The sequence below is a fragment of the Portunus trituberculatus genome, chromosome 42, assembly GCF_017591435.1.
Source record: "Portunus trituberculatus isolate SZX2019 chromosome 42, ASM1759143v1, whole genome shotgun sequence".
Classification (NCBI taxonomy): Eukaryota; Metazoa; Arthropoda; class Malacostraca; order Decapoda; family Portunidae; genus Portunus; species Portunus trituberculatus.
Genome location: NC_059296.1, coordinates 31,476,218 through 31,493,707, shown reverse-complemented (window position 1 = coordinate 31,493,707; position 17,490 = coordinate 31,476,218). Strand labels below are relative to the sequence as shown.

Sequence of the window (17,490 nt, the reverse complement as noted above, 5' to 3'; positions counted from 1 at the left end):
ATCACATACGTTTTTTTTTTTTTATGTGAGAGGAGTGCTGGCCAAGGATAACAAAAGAAGCAAAAAAGAAGAGGCTCACTAAGGTGCCAATCCCAAAAAATAAATGCATGAAAAAATACAAAAAACTGGAGAAATGTTATGAGGCTTCCCTTTCGAAACAACTCAAGTCATAGATAAGATGGAATATATAAGCAAACAGGAAATTCCACAGTTCACCAGTGGAAGGGATTAGAACAAAGAATACTGGTGAACTCTTGCATTTGACAGGTGGACATAACAGGGTGACAGAAAGTAGGAAATCCAAGACTGCAGAAGGAGGAAAGGCTGGCAGTTAGCAAGATAAAAAGAGGAGATAGCATGAAAGTATAGCAGCTTAGTGGCGAGCTCCAGCACCTCGCCAGTCCCTGCTAGCATCTCACTGCAGGGAAGCAACAGGGTCTCTCCTCAGAAGCCACTGTCATAATGGGAATACTTTGGAATAAAACCACCTCGCCTGACGCTTGGCGTAAATAGTTCGGCAGAATTACAATTTTACATTAGAAAGAATATTTAAGGAATGTATAGAAAGGAATTGTGATTGTACCTCATGCTTCAGTTTGCCTTTAATGACTTAGTATGTATGCATGTATGTACAGTATGTATGTACCTAACATACGATTCAAAAAGATGTATATTTGAACGTACCGTGAATAAAAGTTAATCTGTTATTTTTACCTTGTTGTCAATCTAAATCTTGCAGACATACACACACACACACACACACACACACACACACACACACACACACACACACACACACCCCTCGTCTCTCCCCACCACGGACACACACAGAGACACGCAATATCTTTCACACTGACGGCGACTGCATGGTTTCTATTTCCCGCAGTGTTCTTTACTTGAAGCAACACATCACGGCGGCAGGACCTCCATAACGCAAAGAGCAATGGAGCCAGATTAGTACGGCACAAGTTGGTCCGCCGGGTGTAATGACAGACGGGGGAGAGAAAAGTGTTCTTTGGCAGACACCGTAAGTCACCAGGCCAAGGTACTGATCAGTGTCTTCTCGCGTGAACTGAGCTACATATACTACACTCGCGCCACACTACGCTATATTCCACCACAGCGCTCGGGTTCCTGCAGCTGCCGGTGAACTAGACAGGGTGGCGGTCAGTCCTGAAGTAAGTTAATTAGTTTGAAAGGTGAGCAGGTTGAAGCGGTGGTACTGTTGTATTACCTTGAGTCTCCAGCGAATACAGGTGAGAGAGAGAGAGAGAGAGAGAGAGAGAGAGAGAGAGAGAGAGAGAGAGAGAGAGAGAGAGAGAGAGAGAGAGAGAGAGAGAGAGAGAGAGAGAGAGAGAATCAAACCATAGTTTATTGTTTCTCTACCATCTTTCTCACTCACCTGTCATATTATACTTCCAATTACTTTAGACAGATCCAGAACACACACACACACACACACACACACACACACACACACACACACACACACACACACACACACACACACACACACACACACACACACACACACACACACACACACACACACACGGCCCGGTAGCTCAGTGGTTAGAGCGCTGGCTTCACAAGCCAGAGGACCGGGGTTCGATTCCCCGGCCGGGCCGTGTTCACCTAGCAGTGAGTAGGTACGGGATGTAAATCGAGGAGTTGTGACCTTGTTGTCCCGGTGTGTGGTGTGTGCCTGGTCTCAGGCCTATCCGAAGATCGGAAATAATGAGCTCTGAGTTCGTTCCGTAGGGTAACGTCTGGCTGTCTCGTCAGAGACTGCAGCAGATCAAACAGTGAATTACACACACACACACACACACACACACACACACACACACACACACACACACACACACACACACACACACACACACAGACAGCCTCTAAGACTCTGAAACGTGCAGTCTTAAGAAACAATGACTATTATTTTGAGGTGAAGGTTGAACGGAAGACACAAAAGCCACGTACGTAAGTGAGTGACGGGTGAGAATGAGGCGAGGTGGGCGTGTTATGAGAAAGGAAGGTGATGCGACTAAAACAACAATGAATATGGAAATAAATAGTTGAAAGAAGTTGAGATGGGATGGCGAGTTCTAAGGAGGAATTGGTGTGACTGAATGGACAATGAATATGGAAAGTAAATAAGTGAATTTTGTTGAAATCGCACCGGTGTGTTATAACTGAAGGCGATGAGACTGATAGGTCAATGGATTTGGAAGTAAACAGGTGAAAGAAGTTGAATAGAGACAGATGTGGTACAGTGAAACCATGCGTGCTTTGCGGTCCGAGGGGTCTCCAAGCACACGAGTTCGAATCCTGTCCTCGGTCTGAGTGTAGGTTGGGCTTTCTCACTCGGGGCAACGGTTTCCTAGCGGGTGGGCTTTGAGATAGGAGGTACCCCAAAAATATCTCCTTTAGCCGATAAATTCCCGTGAAAAGCCCACACGGTACAAAAAAAAAAAAAAAAAAAAAAAAAAGTGTGTGTGTGTGTGTATGTGTGTGTAATTCACCTTGGTCGTCTGCTGGTTACCCAGCCAGTCTTCCCCATTACGGAGCGAGCTCAGAGCTCATAGACCGATCTTCGGGTAGGACTGAGACCACATCAACACACAACACACACCGGGAAAGAGAGGCCACAACCCCTCGAGTTACATCCCGTACCTATTTACTGCTAGGTGAACAGGGGCCACACATTAAGAGGCTTGCCCATTTGCCTCGCCGCTTACCGGGACTCGAACCCGGCCCTCTCGATTGTGAGTCGAGCGTGCTAACCACTACACTACGCGGTGTGTAGTGTGTGTGTGTATGCAGGTAGAGAGCTAGATGTAGGTAGACAATTTTATAGAAGGTAAGATTAGGTGACTTAAAAAATGATGAATATGAAAGTAAATAGATGAAGAAAAAAAAAAAAACTGAAAACGATGTTAATCAATCAATGAAAATATAAGAAGATGTAAGAGACAAAATGTTATAAAAGATGTTTTGGTCAGCAGAAATAACTGGAGAGGCTGATTAACCTTGGCGATCAATCCTCCATGAAGGCGAGAAAACACTGAACACAAAGGTATCAGTAATGCGAGGACGAAACACAATCCAATTTCTCAACCGCCGTCTCCCCGCGTCTGTGCCACATTAGAACTCTTATTCTGACATGCTCTGCTTTGCTCTGCTCTTACACAACTATTTTCAAAGGCCACTGGGATGATTAACCGTATTCTCAAGAGGGTTTCTTCTGTCTAAAACGTGGAAGTCTTGTTAATCTGTCATCGCAACCATAAACACTTAAGTAAAAGATCCGTGTCATTGCAATTAGTAAAGCCTTTTGAGAATAGTGGAGGTGAGCTGCGGTGAGGAAGAGTTTCAGAGTGTGGTCTTATGATCCTCGCTGCAAGAGAGTGGGAAGATTTGAGGTATGGAGGAAAGGCGAACCCAAGGGAACTGTATTTGCTGCAGAGTCAATGCGGGATATTTTCGACAGGTCAGGGAGATGGATGAGAACCCCGTACAATAAAATGTAAACAGCGTGCTTAGATATTCAGCAAACGAGACACTGAGTAGAACCAGCCAATCAAGTGGTAAGTATTTCTGAGAATCAACGAGGATGAGAGATAGTAATAAAAAAGAATGGCAGCATCCTTGAATACTGGCTGAGATTCATTTGATTTAGTGATCGCGGTGAGTACAAGAGAGAGACACTCAGACTAACAGGCAACCTCCATTACCTCCTGTGGAAATTGTCAAACTTTTATGACGATTTGTGGGAAGCTATAAAAAAAACTTTCCGGCATAACATTTTGTAACGAGCTGCCTCACTGCCAAAGCTGACGTTAAATCTTGCGTGAGAGAGTACGAGGGAACTTTGGAGGTAAGTACCTGACAGAGATGAGAGACACTAATGCACGAGAAGAGGCGAGTTCATGTCGTCAGTACTGCCTTCATGGCCTCCAGGACTCATATTTCCCTTTATGTCATTTCTAACTGTGACGTAAAAAGGAAGAGAGAGAAAAAAAAAGAATTTCTTTCTCTTTTCTTTCGTTCGTCCAAACTTTTTGCCGGCGACTTACATGATACGAAGATACGAAGGACACGAGGAATGCCGAAATCCCGATGGAGACGCAAGAAATAATTCTATGTTTGGTGAGAGGCGAAATACAATGATGAATGTAGTGAATAAGTCAGGCTGAGCGACGCCCCATCTGGTGAAATGCTGCGTGCTTCACTTGCAATGTCATGACAGGAAGAGAAAAGCAAGAGAGGAGGAAAGAAATAGTTTGACAGCGAGAGACAAGTCAACAGAGTTTAGTTTGACGGAAGTTCAGAACAAGTATTGGCAGTCAGAGGAAAAAAAAGAAGGAAGACGAAAACTATGCATAAGAAGGGAAACAAAGTAAATAGCAACAGTCACAGAGAACAGCATATCTCACAAAACAAAGGGAGAAATCAAGGAAAGCAAACGAACTAATAACATAAGCAAGAAGATAAACATAGCCTAAAAAAAAAAAAATAATACGAATTATAAATCAAAGAAAAGAAAGAACGAAAAAAATGATGAAAAAATAAAGTCAAATAAAATAAAACCAATACACCAATAAAAAAAAAAACGTAAAAGAAAAAAAAAATAGAATCTGAACAATAAATAAATGAAAAAAAAAGAGAAAAAAGGACGTCATACAAATTAAAAGAAAAAGGAAAAAAAAAATAATGGCATTAAATATTAGAGACTTCAGAAACCATGGAGCCGGAGACAGACACAAGGAGCAAACATAATGAGCATTTTTAGCGTCTCCTTAAGGCAACTCTCCATTAAACATTGTAACCACAGCAACACGACCTTCATTAGTGCTGCAGCGCCTTCAGACAGAGAGAGAGAGAGAGAGAGAGAGAGAGAGAGAGAGAGAGAGAGAGAGAGAGAGAGAGAGAGAGAGAGAGAGAGAGAGAGAGAGAGAGAGAGAGAGAGAGAGAGAGAGATTTAGTTAGAAAAACCTTATAAAATGACTATCTATTTTTACTTTACCTTTCCTTTTTTCTCTTCATTCCTTTCTTTCTTCTCTTCTTCTCCTCCTCCTCCTCCTCCTCCTCCTCCTCCTCCTCCTCCTCTCCTTTCTATATCTGAACACAATCTGAAATAAATAAAAGTGGATTAATATCAGAGAGAGAGAGAGAGAGAGAGAGAGAGAGAGAGAGAGAGAGAGAGAGAGAGAGAGAGAGAGAGAGAGAGAGAGAGAGAGAGAGAGAGAGAGAGAGAGAGAGGGAGTAACAAAAACATGAGACGATACTTTGCACCTGGAAATCAAATACCCTGGAGGAAATGTTTAATATTATTGAGAAAGAGAAGAGGTTAGGTGAGGTGAGGTTAGGCGAGGTGAAGTGAGATGAGGCGAAGTGAGGCAAGGTGAGACGAGGCGAGGAAGCGGAGTAAGCCAGCACAGCAACCAATAAATGACGCAAGCCAAGCAACACTAAGAGATGAAAGCGACAGAAGGGAAAAGAATATACGACAACAAGAACGGCAGAAGCAAGAAAGGTAAGAGGAAGAACTGGAGTAAAGAAGAAACGTAAAAGCGTGACAAACCTGGTGAAGCAGAACTCGTGATAAATTGTAAGCATCCATTCTGAAATAAGGACTGAGTATAAGAAGTTATGAGTAGAATGAAGGGAAGACTCGCGACTGTTAACTCATTTCCTGCTACGGGCGTCCTTCATTCACCTTCAGTACATAGTTGCTTGCATGGAGACAGAGGAGACAAAAGAGATTAACCCCTTGAGTAACATAACGCGTTTCCATATTCAATCTTTGGTGATCTTTTACAGCTTCAGAAACTCATGTGTGGGATTTGAATAGTGAAGACTCTGGCCATTATTCTTCTAATCTCCATAGACTCTTGTTGATGCCAATAAAATAGTCTAATCGTACTCAAATAATCTCAGGCTAAAAATGTGTCCCAGTATTGAAAGGTTAATCTTGTGTTTCTCTTAGACTATTGAAATATTTAAGAGTTTAGAACAAAAAATAATTGTGGCGTAAGTTGTTGGTGATGAAAGATAGAATTGTGTGCAGCAGTGAAGGGGCATTTCGAACTTCCTATGGCATGACTTCATTCAAGACACTTATCCCTCTTTTTTGGCTAACTCTCTCGAACGTGTAAATGGACTTGCAACTAAGTGAACTTTTCTAAAAAATTTATGTTACCCTTGGCCAACTTTCCCCTCTTACATAGAAAATACTCTACCTCTCAAAAAAAAAAAAAAAAAAAAAAAAAAAAATATGTTTCAAAAAAAAAAAAAAAAAAAAAAAAACAGGCCATCACCAGTAACAAATAAATCAGGGTAGCAAGGACTCACGTAAATAATGGTAAATTGTCTGTAAAGCTGGTCATAAAATCACTCGCTAGCATTCCAAAGGGTTAATAATTCATCACACTTTCATGTCACAGAAAAAAAAAAAAATCTCCAGTACGCTGATCTGACCCAAGCAGCAGAGGAATTTGATTCTGTACTCACCAAAAATCACTCGTTAATCTTTTGCTTGCTAATAACATGGCACTCATTTCCTGATTGCAGTTACCTTACACGATATTATTGAGCGAGGACAAGGAAGAGTACAAGGATTAAATTAACTGAGGTACTTCATTACTCCATTCCCATGTCAGTTGTTCATTTCGAAGTAATCTTGTATTTAATCCTTTCAATACTGAGACGCATTTTTATCTTGATTTTTCGATGTAATTAGACGATTTTATTTGCATTAAGAAAGCTTTATAGAGATCAAAAGATAAGTGGCCAGAATCTTTACTATTTTAATCCCCACATAAATTTATGAAGCTGTATAAAATCACCAAAAAGTAACCGGAATAAATATAAAAAAGCGGCATGGGACTAAATGGGTTAAGCGTGAATGGAAGGAGAAGCAGTAAGAGGATGACATGTCTTTTTATTCATTCAGCACACTGACGCACAACAACGGCTCCTGCATCACACTGAGTTATAAGGAGGGACATGCGAATACCTCAGGCGCCGCCCTCCACTAAGGTTACCCAATCAGTTTTTGTTCATAATAAATAACACCAATGAATTACAGCGATTTCTTGGGACACCTGGGGCATTCAGATCCAGGAAGCGAATGGTCGATGTATAGCAAAACTCGTCACGCTTCGCTCTGCTGCTCCTCAGTGACAAAGTTAGTGAAGAGCAATAAATCCCCGCAAGACTTTCGCACATAACTGAGCCCCGGTGATCGCTGTGACTCTGCTCTTGCCTCACTCTCTTGCTTCACTTCCACGCTCTTCCACTTCCTTCATTTTATTTTTCTCTTATCTTCATTCCTGCCTTCAAAATTTTTCCTTTCCTCACACTTTTATCAGCCTTCTTCTTTTCTTCCGTTCTCATCATTCCTCTTATTCCTTCTCTCCACTCTTCATTACTCTCTCCCTCCCTCTTCCTTTCTTACTTCTCTGTTTTTCTTTTCTGTCTGTCTGTCTGTCTGTCTGTCTGTCTGTCTGTCTGTCTGTCTGTCTGTCTCTCTCTCTCTCTCTCTCTCTAACAATGGACCATATTTTGAAACACCTCAACGCGGCACCTCCACTGCTTTCAAGAGACTAGTTGGTGACACGAGTTATAAAGAGTGCTTGTGTTTAAGGTTCCGATGACAGATTAACCCCTTTACCGCACTCGCCTTCCTCTTATGCACAGTACAGCCCCGCCAGCCTCTATGATTCCGCTGCCTCACAAAGCTTACCCCACCGTCACTGCTCTGCATCAGCTGCCTGTCCATTGTATGTCACCCGTGTAGCGCTCCACCTCACTTGTTGCCACCCAAGAATTTCAAAGAAGAAATGAAAAAAAGAAGGAAGAATGGGACAAGGATTAGAAAGAGAAAAAATGAAAGAGGTAAGAAAGGGGCCGATGTGGTACAGTGGAACCATGTGAGGGGTCTCTAAGCGCACGGGTTCGAATCCTGTCCACGGTCCGAGTGTAGGTTGGGCTTCCTCACTCAGGGCAATGGTTTCCTAGCGGGTGGGCTTTGAGATAGGAGGTACCCTAAATAAGTATCCCCTTCAGCCCATAAATTCCCGTGAAAAGCCCACATGGTATAAATAAAAAAAATAAAAATAAAAAGTATAAAAATGATGATGATAATAAGCTTAAGCACCTTCCTTCGAATCTATACAAAGGCCAATCTTAAGATAACCAGGGACGCAACAATACCGTGTAACATTGAAGCACGACGCATTTCCATTTTGTTGAGGGGCCGAGAAAACATAGTAGATTACTCCATATGGGCCAGAAATATAAATTCGATGAGTATTGGAGCATGTACAGCTATGTAAATGTTCCAATACATTATCACGTTAGAATTTTCAAACCATCCACGTAAAGTATTTCGTCTCATTTCCCCATCTAGTATACAATGCTCGAGGACACAGCATAATTTACTATAAACACGCTATAAGTGCAGCGAGAAAAGAGTTTAATAAATGTAAAACTGCATATGATCTCCATACACTCTCAGGTCAGAATATCAGCTATTGATTTCTATATAAAACACACAAAAATTAAGCCTAAAGAATAACGTCACTGTAGAAAGAAAGTTCCCTGATCCCTTGACATAATTTGCTGTCGTCCCATAGATGAGGCATTCTTGTAGCCTGGGGGACGAGGTGGGACACGAGGAGGGGATTGGATTGGGGGGAGATGGAAGGAGAGAAGGGAGTTCCTATCCTACGATGAGAAAAGAAAATCGGTGATGTGTTCCTGAGGGGTCGGGGAGGAGGATGGGGAAGGAGCCACGGCGGTGACAAAGGGGCGTGCTGCGGCGGACGATGGCTCCCGCCCATCACCGAAATGACCAGGTGGCGAGCAGCGGCCAGCCAGCCAGCGAGGGACGCCCCACCTCGCCTTCCTGTGTCAATATCATCAGCAGTGGTGCCAACACTTCCCGCCGCCACCCCCGCCCGGAACTTCCTTGCGTCAACATAATAAACCAGCATTACCAACACCAGTGTCCGCGTGGCACCGTGGCAGTGCTCCCCCACGGAGCCTGAGTGCACACCAGGTACGCCCCGCCGCCACGCCACACCTGTCCCGTGACGTCACCGATGGCTGGTCAATACGGTCACTTGCCTTCACTGCGTCCAAATGAGTGGAAAAAAAAGTTTGTGAAATGTTGTTAAGAACTGCTGGGGCTTAATGTAGTGAGAGAGAGAGAGAGAGAGAGAGAGAAAGAGAGAGAGAGAGAGAGAGAAAGAGAGAGAGAGAGAGAGAGAGAGAGAGAGAGAGAGAGAGAGAGAGAGAGAGAGAGAGAGAGAGAGAGAGAGAGAGAGAGAGAGAGAGAGAGAGAGAGAGAGAGAGAGAGAGAGAGAGAGAGAGAGAGAGAGAGAGAGAGAGAGAGAGAGAGAGAGAGAGAGAGAGAGAGAGAGATTTGGTATCTAACTAACTTTCAAAAAAGAAATAAACTATAAACTTTGAAACAGACTGGCAAAGGAGAAAAAAAATTAACAGATAGATAAAAAAAAAAAAGAATCGTCCAATTGCATTTTATCAGCACCACCACCACCACCACCACCGCCGCCTTGCGCCAGTGACCCGTCTGACCTTCCCTATCACCCTCCCAGTCACTCACAGGCTTATCTGCCCCACAGCCTGTGTTGTGTGCCTCCATTAACCTTTACCTCCTCCCTTTGCCGCCGAGTGACCCTTGCCAGCCCAGTGACGCGCGACCTTTGTGACCTGAAGACCCACAACACATAACGCACACATGAGATGGTGGTGAACGTGGGATCGGGCAGACGTCCATGCGTAGGTTCGAATCCCACCACGAGCCGACTTGAAACTATGTCATTTGTCGAGTGGTTTAAAGTTACCTACATGTCACCATAGTACCCAAGTTCTAGGTGGAGGTGTAATTACCTCACAACAAAGATGCGCTTGGGTGGTGATATGGGTCCTAATATCGGTACCACTATAAGTTAAATTGCTCTCGCCGATAATGGGTGGAAGATGAACAGCGCTTCCCATACTCTTTAAGTATAAACCTACAGACGCTGTAGGCTATAACGTAATAAACACACACACACACACACACACACACACACACACACACACACACACACACACACACACCAAAAACACATCAGTTACTCTCTTGTCCCCTGTCAACACCGAAACGCAACGCCAGTACTTTCTCACACAACACCAGATACACTACTTTTGATCCTCTCTTGCAAAGACTGCAGGCGACGAGGGGAGCAAGAGAGGTCATCCCAGGTCACAGCAGGTCACAGGAGTCAAGTGTGTCATGGGTCGGGGCGCCGCAAGATCGATACAGCATCAAACTTTTGTCTCGTTGGCCTCCCCGCTACCACTGGACTTGGCTGGACCAAACCGCGTTGCCTCCAGTTACGCGGTACGGTCAGGAGCCGCATTACGCCAACACCAACGCCACCAACACCACCACCAGTAGCAGGAGAAGCAATAGTAGTAGTAGTAGTAGTAGTAGTAGTAGTAGTAGTAGTAGTAGTAGTAGTAATTGTTGTTGTTGTTGTAGTAGTAGTAGTAGAAGTAGTAGTAATGACAGTGGTAGGTAGGTATTATTATTATTATTATTATTATTATTATTATTAGTAGTAGTAGTAGTAGTAGTAGTAGTAGTAGTAGTAGTAGTAGTAGTAGTAGTAGGAGGAGGAGGAGGAGGAGGAGGAGGAGGAGGAGGAGGAGGAGGAGGAGGAGGAGGAGGAGGAGGAGGAGGAGGAGGAGGAGGAGGAGGAGGAGGAGGAGGAGGAGGAGGAGAGGAGAGGAGGAGGAGGAGGAGGAGGAGAAGAAGGAGAAGGAGAAAAAGGAGAAGAAGGAGAAGAAGGAGAACGAGGAGGAGAAGGAAGAGAAGAAGGAAGAGAAGGAGAAGGAAAAAAAAATAGAACGAATAGTAGGAGGACGAGGAAGAGTATAAAAGTAGACCAACCAGGCTGAACAGGTGGAAGAGGAAGAGGAGGATCGGAAGGGAGAAGAAGGAGGAGGAAAAGGATGGGCAAAGATGAAATAAAGCTAACAACAGTAAGCTTGAGATGAATTCGAGACATGCAGCGATTCATTTTATGGAACAACTTAGAAATGGTGCGAATGATAAAGAGAGCTCTTGAAAAAATAATAGAATCAAATTTTAAGAGGGCAAGAGAGAGAGAGAGAGAGAGAGAGAGAGAGAGAGAGAGAGAGAGAGAGAGAGAGAGAGAGAGAGAGAGAGAGAGAGAGAGAGAGAGAGAGAGAGAGAATTTTACACGCACACACACACACACACACACACACACACACACACACACACACACACACACACACACACACACACACACACACACACACACAAGCTTCTCTTCACAAGACGGACAAAGTTTCCATGTCTTTCTTTTCTTTTTCTTTTCTCGTCCAGTGTCGAATTCCTTGCTGGGACAACATAAAGGAGGCATCTCAGCTAAATGAATTTGCAGCAAGTCGCCTCCGGGAAGTTGGGAGAGTCGGCTGCCGCGTCGAAATCAAAGAAATGGACACAGGGACACGTATAGACATGTACAGACAGACAGACAGACAGACAGACAGACAGATACACTCCTTCCACCACCAGCACACCCAGAGAGAGAGAGAGAGAGAGAGAGAGAGAGAGAGAGAGAGAGAGAGAGAGAGAGAGAGAGAGAGACGTAGATTAAATCCTGTTTGGACAAGCTACACGTAAATTAAATCCTGTTTGGACAGACTCACACACACACACACACACACACACACACACACACACACACACACACACACACACACAGCTGTTGCTATTCAGTTGATTTATTACACATGAAAGTTAACTAGCAATCTGTACTTTCGTAATTGGAACGTACACACACACACACACACACACACACACACACACACACACACACACACACACACACACACACACACACACACACACACACACACACACACACACACACACACACACACACACACACACACACAGGGGTGATAGACACGTATGATTCCCTAATAAGAGAGGAGGCAGGAACACTGTGACAGGAAGGCTTGTTATTTGCACTCCCTCATTAAGTAACGAGGGAACTTTACATTGGGTTAGCCTTTAGAGTCTCCGCGGCAGGATTAGAGGACAGGCGCTTGTTTGCATCCCTGAGGACCTGTGCTGGCCGGCGACGTGGTGGAGGAGGAGGAGGAGGAGGTGGAGGAGGAGGAGGAGGAGGAGGAGGAGGAGGAGGAGGAGGAGGAGGAGGAGGAGGAGGAGGAGGAGGAGGAGGAGGAGGAGGAGGAGGAGGAGAAAGAGGAAGGAAGAAGAGGTACAAGGAAGGAAAGGAAGGCAGGAGGGATGATCGAACAGAGAAGAAAATAAGACTGACATGAAAAAAATAACCAGGAAAAGGAGATGAGAGACAAAAGGAAGGGCAAGAAGGAAAGGATAGAGTGGTAACGAGGGAGTGAAGGACAACACAGAAGGGAAGGATGGCCATAGAAAAGTAGGAACGTGACAAAAATATAAAATATGATAAAAAAAACTGTAACCAAATAAGGGAAAAGGAAGGAAAGAGGCACAAGAATAAAAACAAGATAAAAATGGAGTAAAAGGACGAAATGATGATGAGGAAGTGACAGGAAGGGAGAAAATGACAGGCGATTGAAGAAATCATGGAGCTGATAAAGAGAAACAAGAAATAAAAGCAGAGGAAAGGATAGACTGATGAGGAGGAAGTGAAGGGAGGAACAGGAGAGAAAGAGAGTGAGAAAGAGAGAGAGGAAGAGGGAGAGGGAGAGGGAAGGACGATCAGAGAGAGAAAAAAAAGAACATTGAAAAAAAAAAGTTAGGGAGGGAGGACCAAATGAAAGGAGATAAAGGAAAAGGCGGAAAGAATGAACTGACGTGGAGGAAGAGAGAAGGGTGCTTAACGAGGGGAAGAGTGGAAAGATGAGACACAGAGAGACGATGGAGGGAGGAGAGATGGCCAGGGAAACGAGGCGCTGGCAAAAAAAAGGACGAGTAACACATTTCCACAAACGGGCAGGAGACAGAGATAGCGGGAGGGAGAGAGAGAGAGAGAGAGAGAGAAAGAGGGAAAGGAAGAGACACCGAGAGACCCTGGGACTAGGAGAGACGAGGTGAGAGACATTAAGGAAGAGATTAGTGGTGATGGCAGGCTGTGGGCGGCGGGCGGTGGGCGGTGGGCGGTGGGCGGGGAGAGACACGGCGCAGGTGATGCAGCCTCTCACCCCCACAATAACGAAGCAGTTTATATGGTAACGAGGCATCAGGGGCCCGGAGCACCTGAGCCGCACGCCACCACGGGTAGGCAAGGCTCCTGCACACATTACACGGTTATTTCAATGAACCCAAGGCATCTCAAGTGTTCCGAGAAGCCTTCTGGGTGGCGGCGACCTTACGTGAGTTCCCGGGCGTGATGGGGTTGGTCCTGGGAAGTGAGGGGTGGGGTGGAGGGACGGTGGAAGCAAGGAAGAGGTGGCGAGGGCGTGCGGTGAAAACCATTCCTGTTATCACTGAATTTCGGTTGTTCTGTTTTTATTAATTTATTTTATGTCTTTTATCTGTATTGTATTTTTATTACCCATTTTATTGTCTTTTTGTCGTCGTGAAAGCCAACCACGAGCAATGAAAACCATTCCTTTTATCAATGAAGTTCGGTTATTCAGCTTTTTATTTATATAACTGATGTTTTTTTTTTTTTTATCTCTATTCTATCTTTTATTATTCACTTATCGCCTTTTTATCGCCGTAAAAGCCAACCACGTTATTTCCTTCCTTCAATGACATTTTTTTTTTTATTACTTCCATGACTGTGTTGTGTTCCATTTTGTATGTGAGAGGGGAAAGCAGTCCAAGGGCAACATAAAACACACAAAGAAAAAGCTCCACTAAGTCTCCTTGCATGTCCGAGAGTTAGCCAAAAGAAAGGGATAAATGTTTATTACTTTCATTATTTTAATTTCCATGCTTGTTTTCTCTTTATCCATTATTTCTATCATCTAGGTCCATCATCCTGCTGGTCTTTTCATCTATCATTTCTATTACATATTTATTAATTACCTTGTATATTTAATGACCTCGTTCTTTTGTCATCACATAAGTTCCATTTCCTTCTTTTATTTCATATGTATTATTCAGCTTCCATTACTCTTACATTCCATCTATTATTTCTGTCATATCTTTATTCTGTATGTCACAATTTTTCTATCCTCGCCTAAATTTTATTCTGTTTTTATTTTTTCTATCACAATCGCATTTTTCTCTCTCGGGCTGGTATTCAAGTTTAGCCTTTTAATATCACACATGCGAGCTTTTAGTGTGATTATGATATTTCTCAGGTGAGAGATTTGATAAAGATTTAATCCATTTTATATATCAAAACTGTAAATCATAGCCAGAGTTTGTGACAACCTGACTAGAGAGTAATAAAATTAGGCAAACAAAGAGACAACCAAACAAACATTAACTTATTGCATTGTGTCTGTTAACGTAATTGCATTCTCTCTCTCTCTCTCTCTCTCTCTCTCTCTCTCTCTCTAAAACTACTTCACTACGGAAGAGTATTAACAGGACCTACCTTCTCTATGGTAAATGTCCACAATAAGTCCTAGCTCTATTTGGTGACGAAAAATTCTTTACCAGTAACTTTTGATGAGCTTTACAATAACCTATCATTACTTTTTGTTACAAATAATTCTGTTAGTAATTTTAGCCCCGTCCCCATTTCTCAGGAAAATGATTATTGTGTTACACAAGATAATCTGGCATCGATCAGCTGGCGGAGAAGGAACAGATGCATCCCTCGCACTGAATTGAGTTGTGTTCCTTGTTGTTAGTTCATTTATATGTGTTCTGCTTGTGAATAAATTGCTATGTGCTGGAATTGAGTCTTTCTGGAACCAGCTGGCAGGTGGTACGCCGGGAATGTACCACACTTTCAAGTGGTCCTCGCTCAGGAAAGTTTGGGAACCACTGCTCTAGCCAAATTGAACTGAACCGAACTGTAGAATTAACTCAACTAAGCTAAACGCAATTAAACCTAACTTAACTAACCTAGATTGACTAAACCTAACCTAAATAGATCAGTAAATATCAAAACGCTGAAATAAAGCTTATATATATATATATATATATATATATATATATATATATATATATATATATATATATATATATATATATATATATATATATATATATATATATAACGTGACGCAGTTATTATTAATTTATGTATGAGGGGTTTCAAAGCACTTAGCACGAAAATGTTGAGCCAACGAGACACGCCATGAAAGTATGAGTGAGTTTGTCGTGATTCTATACACATATCCTGGAAACTCGTACTCAGAGTTAACCTGTACTCTCAATCATTCATCCCTATTCTGTCCACCTCTCTAATGCAAGAGTTGACCAGTACTCTCAATCATTCATCCCTATTCTGTCCACCTCCCTAATGCAAGAGTTGACCAGTACTCTCAATCATTCATTACTATTCTGTCCACCTCTCTAATGCAAGAGTTGACCAGTACTCTCAATCATTCATCCCTATTCTGTCCACCTGTCTATTGCAAGAAATAACCAGTAGTCTCAATCCTTCATATCTTTCTCTGGTAAACTCTGGAACTCCCAGCTTACTTATGTATTTCCAATTTCCTATGACTTGACATCGTTAAAGAGGGAGTTTTCAAGATATTTACCCCTTCTTTTGGCTAACTCTCTTGGATCTGCAAGAGGACTGGCAACTAAATGAACCTTTTTATTAATCTTTTGTTGTCCTTGGCCATAGAAAAAAAGAAAAATCCGCGTCTCAGAAAAGGACTTTTTGTGCTGCATTGTATTCGTTTATGCTGGTGGAAAAAAAAAAAATCAGCTGGTTACTAATGAAGACTACCACGTAAATGAACACACAAAATAAATAAATGTCTGGAAAAAAATGCTGATGAAAAATGTAAATAAAGGTTAGTGAAAGAACAGGTTGATTGGAAGAAAATAAAATGACTGAATTGTGTAATGAAAAAAAAGACTAGTGAAAAAATCTAAACAAATAAAATCTTGATGGAAAACATTGTTGAAAAAAATATTAATATCAGGAATAACGGGAAAACAATATACGTAGGTTGGTGAATAAATAAAAGCTGATGAAATGATATAGAAGCTGGGGAGAAAAGAAGCACAAACAATTATACAAGCAGTAAAGAAAATGACATATGATGAATTGCGGGGAATCATTATTCGTATTCTGAAACGCTTTGCTCTCTCACCATCACCATCACTGCTTTCCAAAGGCTCCAATTGAAGATATTCATGTTTTTAAGAGTATTATCATGGTTATGGTGATAGATTGGCTAAATTTCTAGTTTATTAAGAGGACAAACTGTCTTGAAAATCCGGCTACTTGTCTCTGACCTTGACAAATTGTCGTAGTGAGAGGGGAAGGCGTTTCTGAATACAAACGTAAATCTGATGACATGAGTTTTGTCACCTACAGTCTGCCTTTCTCTCTCTCAACATTACTATTAATAAAGGCCGCAGAGATGATTAGACGAGTTTTCAAGAGTGTTTCTCCCGTAGATAATATAGAAGTCTTGTTAATTTGCCTCTAAAATAAAAAAAAAAATAAAAATACTCTTAAAACACCAATGTCATTTCAAATGGAACGTTTTAAATGTAGAGGTGTGGCGCAAGTGTTTCAATAAATGTTTGCATGTGTTGTTCTGCCACACACACACACACACACACACACACACACACACACACACACACACACACACACACACACAACATGCCTTGGTGCAAAAACTCTAATATTCTGGCAATCTCTGTGGTGCGAAGGAAGGTGTGACGCCATCCATGTACATAACGTTCACATGTGGAGGAGTTAGCGCTTTCTAGTAACTCGAGCGCCTTAAAGACCTTTCGTTGGTACGCCGTAACTCAATAACGTGAGATCGGTCTGTTGAAGGTGTGGTGGCGTGCATTATAAGGTTCACACGTGCTCTGTCATAGTTCTCGCGTCATAAAGAGCCTGTTGTTGTGGCGTCATAAGGCAATAAAGAAGGAGAATGTGAGTGTTGTGAGGGAAGTAATGTCCTTGGTGGAGTCTTTCTATACGCAGCGCGATGCAATAAACGAGTCCTTTGTTCGTGATTTCTGGAAACAAAGGTCACGGCTCAGCAAAGACACTAGGGAAATATATCACGTTCAGGACACGAATCACTGTCTTACATGTACATCAGTCTTCAAAAAAGATGTGTGGTTACTTGTTTCCCTAAAAGTTCTCTGATTTATCGACAGTCACACAAAAGCTGACATTTGGTAAATTCATAGCTTGTCATCTTCTCTTGCTACTTTCATCCTAACTGGTCTTCTGATCTTGTTAGCTACGTGCTTCCCTTCCTCTCGTGGTTTAGCAGAACAAGACTTTCTACTTCCTCTCACCTCTATTCTGTCAATCTCCCTAA

At 42.6% G+C, this 17,490-nt stretch overlaps 1 long non-coding RNA gene and 1 other non-coding gene across 2 annotated transcripts in view; one reads left to right on the top strand and one right to left on the bottom strand.

Moving 5' to 3' along the window:
* Positions 1-1,554: 1,554 nt before the first annotated feature.
* On the top strand, positions 1,555-1,628 carry Trnav-cac. Its single transcript has one exon. It is a non-coding gene; the product is annotated as a tRNA-Val (tRNA).
* A 3,486-nt stretch (positions 1,629-5,114) lies between these two features.
* The window catches only part of LOC123517750, a 40,550-nt gene continuing 28,174 nt past the window's right edge, over positions 5,115-17,490 (bottom strand). The window contains exon 3 of the long non-coding RNA XR_006678564.1: positions 5,115-5,132. This is a non-coding gene — a long non-coding RNA (uncharacterized LOC123517750). The remainder of the gene's footprint in view (positions 5,133-17,490) is intronic.